The sequence below is a fragment of the Rhinolophus sinicus genome, linkage group LG07 (genome assembly GCF_036562045.2).
Source record: "Rhinolophus sinicus isolate RSC01 linkage group LG07, ASM3656204v1, whole genome shotgun sequence".
Classification (NCBI taxonomy): Eukaryota; Metazoa; Chordata; class Mammalia; order Chiroptera; family Rhinolophidae; genus Rhinolophus; species Rhinolophus sinicus.
In genome coordinates this window covers 10,963,012-10,970,948 of record NC_133757.1, presented here as the reverse complement: position 1 = coordinate 10,970,948, position 7,937 = coordinate 10,963,012, and the positions used below count along the sequence as shown (strand labels likewise).

The following is a 7,937-nucleotide window of genomic DNA, read 5'->3' as shown; positions in this document are numbered from 1 at the left end:
TGAATGGGCTCAGGAAAACCTCTCTGACTTTGTCCTTTGCCTCCCCCCACCCTGCACTCCCCCATCCCAATATGCCAGTGTCTCTGGGCAAGGAAAGATCAGGAGAGTTATGTAGAGTTCTAGACCAATGATCTTGCACATATTCTATATCTGCATGGTCCAATATGGTAGTCATTAGCCCTATGTGGCTATTGAGTGCTTAAAATGTGGCTAGTGCAACCAAGAAATGGAATCTTTAATTCCAGTTAATTATTTGTAGAGCCACTTGGGGCTAGAGATTACCATATTTGACAGTTCCATTCTAGATGGGTGAGCCTCTGAAGACACCCAGAGTTTTGAGGATGGTGAGCTGCATCGCATCAGGCCTGAGTGGGCTGGGGTGTTGTCTCAGGGCTTTGTGGGAGCCAAGTGAGGGTCTGGGGGTGGGTCACTTGAGCAGCTGGGCCCTGGTAAAGCCTCCAAGGTTTTAGAAAACCAATAGGTTTAGAAACCAATAGGTTTCTTCCTATTTCTAAATAGGACTGAGAAAAGCAGAAAGCTTGTGGTCCAGCTGAAATCCAGAATCCAGTATAGATTTAGCCTCTGTCCCCCTTGCTCTGTTCTGAGTGGCCACTTATAGCACCCAGTAAAGCTGTATACTCCCTCATCCTTTCTCGTGCCAATGAAAATCAGAGCTCAGCTGTCCAGTCAGGGAGAAAGCAGGGGATCTCACAAGGAGGAGAGAAGTGTCCTCCCCAGAACAAAAGGGACCACATGGTCCAATGTAGCTTTTGAGGACATTAAACAAACAAACACACACACACACACAAATACACATGTACACACACAGTTTGCTTGGGAAGGAGGTTACTTGTGGAGACTTGGGACAACATGCCCTGGTCTGGAAAAACGAGGTTTTGCTTCTGTTTTAATTGGCTTCAGAAAGATGACAAACCAAATCCATCTCAGGGTTTGCTCTTGAAACTCACACTGGAATTTATTTCGGGACCCTCCCCAAGTCACAGCAGAATGCTGCTTGCAAAACTGGTGGTGGATTTTGCCTAGACATTTTTTTTTTCCCCAATTGCCTTTCAACTGCAGCAGTAATAAAGGGCCCAAACTAATCAGTCTTTGTATGAAAGCAGGATGAGAAAGGCTGCTCTCTGCCAACTCACCAGTCTTTCAATCCCCTGATAGATCTTAAAAGTTGGGACTCCCTTGCCGGCAAATGTTCTAGTGTCTTTTAAAAGACAGACTCTTTTAAAAGACAGACTCCTTCGATTAATTGTGGTGGAAACCAGCGGCACCTACATGGGCTTTTTGCAGTGGCCTGGGCAAGATTACTTTTCTGCGATTGCCATAATTTACAAGGCTCACATAACCATGTAACGACTTGGTGATTACATGGCAAATATCGTATAAATACATAGTAATTACAAGTTCATGCAGATTACTTGGTATATACATTTGAAGTTACCGAGTAGTTCAAAGATTAATTATCCTGTAACTGGCAGTATTTAAATCATTTTTTCTCGTATACGAATACATTGAGGCCAACTTCAAGGCTGGAGACGATGGGGATGTGATGAGTATGATCTGAAAAGAAAAAATGAAATTTGACAGGCATGGATTATTTAAAGCATGCATATGTGAGCTGAGCAGCCACTACACTTTGATGCAAATCGTGGGGGAAAGAGCAGGGGATGGTGTGTAGAGAAAGGTACTGAACAAAGTAAGGATTTCCTGCTGGCGACTTGAAATTTAAACAAATAATCATTTAAATGGCGGCCCGGCATTACGTTCCGAGTTGTGTGCATTAATGTCAACATCTGGTACCAACATTTTGACAATTCTATTAAAATGCCCCAGCATTCCCTATCTAACACCTGTTAGCTCTAATTTTCTTTCCTGAGAAGCACACCAGTAGACAGGGTAGATTCCAAATCATTTATCACTTTTAAAGTGCTTCCATATGCGTGTTGGGCCCAGCCTGGCCCTAGGCAAACGTTTTCTGAATGCATTAAAATTCAGGACTATTTTTTTAAAAGTGTAGACACCAATGTTTCATTGAATTCATGTCTGGTAATTATTAGCTTAAATTATGGCTCACACATGACTTGACAAAGTGGACCATGAATTAAAACACACACACACACACACACACACACACACACACACCCAGAACTCTTCAATAGATGCACCCAACTCGTCCGTTGCTCGTTATTGAGATGTCAGTCAGTAATCATTAGGCAAACACTCTTCATGGAGGGAACTACTAAGAGGCCCAGGAGTCCCAAGAGATGATCTAGAAATGTCGAAAATGTTACAGTATAAATGAATGACACCAACAAGAGAACATGTGTTAGAGATGTAAGCAATTAGTTAATATATTACAACTTTCAACCTCTGAGCAAAACAGGCAACCAAGATTTCCCCTTGACAAAAAGCTACAGATAAGATCAGGTTGATTTCCACACAATACAATCGCCCTGAATTGGAGCAACCCTCCAGCAGCCTGGGATCAGGGAGGATCCCTGGATTCTCAGGGATCGGCAGGGTGTGTGCCGCAAGGGTAGGTGCTGCCATGCCTGGAAATGACTGGCTTGTCTGTTGGGTTCTCTAAGTAGAGAAGTGGAATCTGAAATGAAAGAAGATGTCCTGTGCCCCAAGGATGAGGCCCACGGAAGCTAGCCGCCTGCTCCTTGCTGGAGCATTCGAATGAACTTTAGAAGGTAGAAATCTCACTGATGTTTTCAAAGGAAAGAAGGTGCCTGCAAAAGGTGAGGGGCATGGGGCTATTACATGGACTAATGCTTGTTCATTGCTTTTCAGAGAAGATTTTAAAAACTAGATAATATATATTGTATAGTTCTCTCTCTCTCTCTGTCTCTCTCGCTCTCTCCACATACACAAACACACAAGATTTTTAAGCAAAAAATCCTCCCACATATATACATATACAGAAAATATGTTTTAAGCAAAAATATACATGAAGTGCACTTGCGGTAAGGATTTGAATAGGTCCCTTAGAAGTAGCAAGGAAACACCAAGAATGCAAGAAAGAAGGGAGGAAAACCTGTGTTCACCAACTCTAAATGTAAAAAAATTTATATAGACAGTTAAAAATGTCCACCCCTGTACACACGCACACCTACACTTTCACACTTCCTCTGTTTACTAAATAACATTTCAGCACAGTTTTCATCTTATAAGGAAAGTGTTTGAAACTTGGAATAAGTGCACTTAATTAACGGAAGGCTGTGAAAATGTGCACTAATCTGATATGACTAATAGCAAAGTGCATGAAATTGCTAATTAGAATTTCATTAAAGGTGCTGCTTTATCAGACTGTGAATATCACAACCTTTAAAATTCTTTCAGGAGAGCTTAATTCCTTTTCAAACAGAAATATTCTTTAAAGACATTTGATTTGTTCTGAAGGAATTCATGGCTGAGGCTGGAACTTAAAATGTTGCCGATATTCCAGGAGGTGGTATCAGAATATGACTATAGATCAGGGACATTGTTTCATTTGCTGATGAATTCTTTCTCTGCGGATGATTGTTCAGAAAAACCGGCCATGGAAATAAAGTTGAGTCGAGTCCTTGGTTTGTTCTACATGTAATTTGTTTTCTGTTGAAGCCAAACGTTATTCTCTCCTAAAAGAAGAAAGGAAAATTTATTTTTTAAAAATTGTAAAGTCACTAACAATAAAATTAAATATTTTAATTTTCACATGCATTACAAACACTAAAAGGGAGCAGACAATACAATATTTTTTCTTTAAAGGAAAAGGCCATTCATTAAAAAAAGAAAATCAGCTGGCAGCCTTCTCTCTGTCTTCTAAAAATAAAGCTCTTAAAATACTAATAACATTTCAGTCATAAAATTGCACTTTTTAACATGAAGAAAGGCCACTTAACAATAGCAAATGTGTTTTTACTTCTCTGATTTGCTTTCATAGGTTACAGGGTTTTCTTATTCCACATTTTAATTCTTTCCTGCACTAAATCTGCATTTAATCTTGCTTGTTATCACTCAGATTTTAAAAATTCTACCTTTCTATTCCTTTATCTTTTCTAGTTTCAGCCTTATTTTTGGTTACTTCTCTTTATTTTCACAGGCATAACATAGGTTTCTCTCCCTGCACACAGCTCCCAGTGTTACCAATTGTATATTTTAATTTGTTTTTCCTGATTGTTCAAGGGTTCTTACAATTAGTAACTTTTTTTTTTAAATTCAAGCTTGATTGAACAGTTACATTTTGTTACTGAAAAACCATTAATGTTAATGGAAACTACAGCTCACTCAAAGCAGCAGTTTACTTTTACAGAAGTTGTTAAAAAACCAGCCTGGCTTTAAATTTGCCGAACACACTGGTTAACAGTGATGTAATTTTGCAGAATTGAATATTTTAAATACACTTTTAAAAACCTTGGTTTAAAAGCTAATCAGTCACATTTACCTGACGACCGTATCTAAAAGGGGAGAAAATGAGAACAGAAGTAACTTTATTTGAGAAACAGTGTGATTTCTTTGGTCATTTAAACAAATCTCAAGTGTATTAATTACAGTTTGCTCTGATTTTAGCTCTAGCAAGAGGAATTTTCATGGCATTTAGATAATTTATCAACCGGGCTAGGTAACAGATAAAGATTATGTTTTCCTTTCCAACATTTGGGAGGTACATTTCTACAATAAATGCAACGATTTTAAAAGATCAGTCTAGACTTAAATGAATGAAAATTATGCTCGTTAACTGTAATGTCTGGAGTCCGAGGTGGGGTGTCAGTCTTGCCTATCTGTGGGCCACCACAGTCAAACAAAGCTGCTAATTCGAATGTTTTAAGTTTCAAATTGAGAAATATTGTTCTAATATGGCAACAATGGGGCTGTTGTCCTTTCAAGCACTCTGCGATTGCAGACTCCTTACCGATCGTTTTATGCAAAACGAATGGCAGGTAATTGTAATTTAATTCTTTTCAAGTAAATTACAGTGAGTGCGTGACACAAAGCCGCCGCGGACCCTCCTTTCTCTGTCAATAGTTGAATTAATGGTGGCAGGAGTAAAAACAGCAATTGTGCACAACAGCCCTCCCTCGGGCCCCCTCCCCTGCCCTGCTAAGGGGGTACCTGCCAATCAGGCCGCGCCACCAGGAGGCCGGGATCCGCCGGTCGTCGCCGAAGTTTGGGGATGGAACGTGGGGGAATCAAGGCGCGCGGGTCCCCGGGCCCGAGGCCGCCGGGGCCGAAGTGCCCGCAGGGGTCAGAGTCTGCGCGCTACGGGCCGGGTGGCCACCGCGTGGTCACCGTGGGCAGGGTGGACATTAGGGACTTACGGTGCTGGACAAGCGCGGCCGAGTTGACTGCAGAAAGGGGTCCCGGGACAGGCTGATGGTCCAGGGCATTCAGATAATAGGTCAGTCTGGCCACGCTCTCTCCTCTCCAAGAGACACCCGAGGGCTACCAGAGGAGGTGGCATGGCCCATCGGGGAGTGGTGAGGGGCGGGTTGAGGGTTGGGGGTTGTCTCTGCGAGCCCCGTCTGGGTGCGGGATTGCCTGGGGTCCGAGGGACCTCGAGACAAGAGCCGCTTCCTGCCAGGAGCGCCAGTTCTCGCCCCTAAACCCGCGAAGCCTGGGTCGGAAGGGAGATGGCTCCTCGTTGGGGTTGGCGCGAAGCAGGAGTCGGAAGGCGGGGGTCGCCATAAACCGCAGCATGCCTAGTGTCTGGACCCCAGACTCACTGCAGACACCTGGCATACAGTAAATGCCCCATACTCATTGAACTGACCACTAACATACTGTGTGACCCGAACACTTACCATTGTACCTCAACAAAATCCAAACTCCTTCCTGAGGCCCCCAGAGGCTGTGTCCTCCAGCGCTTGTCTGGAATCCGCCAGGGTGGGAGGTGGGAGGTTCTAGGTTCTGGATTTGGAATGTCAGGGCTGGAACCTGCCTGCCCTGTCCTTACTGGGTAACTTGGGGCAGGTTGCTTAACCTGTCTGACCTTAGTGTCCACAATTGTAAATAGAGTTAATGGAACCCTACTTTCAAGGGTCCTTATGGCTATTTAATAAGCTACCAGTAAAGTGCTTAGAATGGTGCCCGGCACAAAGTGAAGTGCCCAATAAATGTTAGCAAGGCTCACTCACTCCGCCTCAGCCATATCTCCCTTTTCCCTTTTCCTTAACGTGTCCTGGCCTCAGGGCCTTTGCACATGCAGTCAGAACTCTCTGTGCCTCTCATGGCTTCTGCTTCAGGCCACAGCCAAGCTATAACCTCTGAGAGATCTTCATGACCACCTGGCAATTCCACCCATCACTATCACAAAGCTCATTGTTTACTTCCTGATATTTATCCTGATCTGAAGGCTTTTCTTCATTCTCTGAGCATTTATTGTTTGTCACCTCCCCAAAATGTAAATTCCATGGGAATGGGGACCTCATTTGTCTTGTTCTCTGCAGGTCCCCAGCACTTTGATCAGTACCTGGTATGTGGTAGACACTCAGTAAATATTGTAGAATGGACAAACAGAGTCACATCCTCTGACCTGTACATCAAAGTAGCATCTCTAAGTGCCTGGTTTCTGTCATTCAAAATTGTAAGTGAAATCGTTAACATGGAAATTATATTTTCAAAATATAATTATTAAAAAAAAAAAAAGCCAACAATTTTCTAAAGAGATCAAGGTGCTCAAGAAGGGTGCCAGATGATCAGAGACTGTTGTCAAAGTCACCATCTTTTGACCCTGACCAGTTTCGACCATGAGGCTGGAGCCAATCTCTCTGAGCTCTCCCCATGGCTCCCTGATCCTGGGAGCTGATGGAGGCCCTTCTGCGTTTCCTCCCTAGTCTTGGTTTCTTCCCTAATTGAGGGCTTTGCTGGCTTTGGACCAGCTTGGGCCCAAGAACCCTGTAGGTATTCACCCCACAGCACAGCAATGCCCACCTTCATGCTACCTGCCCTTCAATGTCCCCCACTCTCCCTAGTGACTACTATGACAGTGGCCTTTTGTCCTCAACCTCCCCAGCCACAGCTTTTCTGCTCCTTTGATTTCCCCTCTTTGGCATTAATCGCAGGTTCACACCTGCTTTTCTCCTCCCCAAAGCCAGCTGCTTTAGACTGGCTCCTGCTGGGCTGGCCAGACCATCTGAAGGAGCCAGAGAGGCTGGGTGGGGCTGCCTCCGCAGCTCAGCTCATGTTGGGGAGATGAGTCAACTGGCTAGTCACTGTGTCTCCTTGGCGCCAGGGCTGGAGCCAGGGACAGTATTTTTGGAAGGCCTGGCCTCGCTCCCCATCTCACACTATTTATTTACTCAGTGAGATCATTATAAACAGTGAGTATCTCGGACATGGTGACCATCCTTGGTGACCAACTCCCGTCCTGAGGTCCTATCTTTGGGAGAGAATTTGGAGAAGACCTCCAGCTATCCAGAGAACCAGAAGTATAAATACCCAACTCATTCATGTATCCCAAACCAGTTGCTTAGCACCACTGGAGTGGGCACGGTGGTGGGTGCTGGGACGTAGATACAATAATAGCTAACACTTGTTCAGCACTACCCATGTGCCAGGAACTGTTCTCGGTGCTTCGTGTGTGTTACATCACTTAAGGAAAGACTCATATCTCCTTGAAATAGGTTCGATTCTTATCTCGTTTTATGCAGGAGGGAAAAGGCTCAGAGCAGACACAGAGCCTGCTGAGGTTGCACAGCCAGGAAGTGACAAGGTCTGGAACCGCAGCCTGCACTCCTAACAGCCACACTGTATGTCCCTCTGTCTTAGTCTCCAGGATGGTAAGATGCAGCCTCGGACATCCAGGGGCACAGAGCAGCAGAAGCAAACAGAGGAAACAGGTTGGTGGGTGTGGTTCCCTGCACAGCGTATCAGTCGGGACATATGATGGTTCTTGCTATACATCAGGCCCTGTTCTAATTGCTTTATACATATTATTA

At 44.1% G+C, this 7,937-nt stretch overlaps 2 long non-coding RNA genes across 5 annotated transcripts in view; one reads left to right on the top strand and one right to left on the bottom strand.

The window, feature by feature from the left end:
* The first annotated feature begins 2,368 nt into the window (after nucleotides 1-2,368).
* LOC109444069 (uncharacterized) overlaps nucleotides 2,369-7,937 on the top strand; it is a 311,168-nt gene continuing 305,599 nt past the window's right edge. The window contains exons 1-2 of one of the 4 annotated variants that reach the window (XR_012498380.1): nucleotides 2,369-2,759; nucleotides 7,650-7,838. This is a non-coding gene — a long non-coding RNA (uncharacterized LOC109444069). The remainder of the gene's footprint in view (nucleotides 2,760-7,649; nucleotides 7,839-7,937) is intronic. The other 3 variants (XR_012498382.1, XR_012498381.1, XR_012498379.1) reach the window with 3 other exon arrangements.
* LOC141572887 (uncharacterized) lies at nucleotides 3,301-5,625 on the bottom strand. The gene is made up of 2 exons (XR_012498383.1): nucleotides 5,113-5,625; nucleotides 3,301-3,638 (listed from the first exon to the last, which is right to left on the bottom strand). It is a non-coding gene; the product is annotated as an uncharacterized LOC141572887 (long non-coding RNA).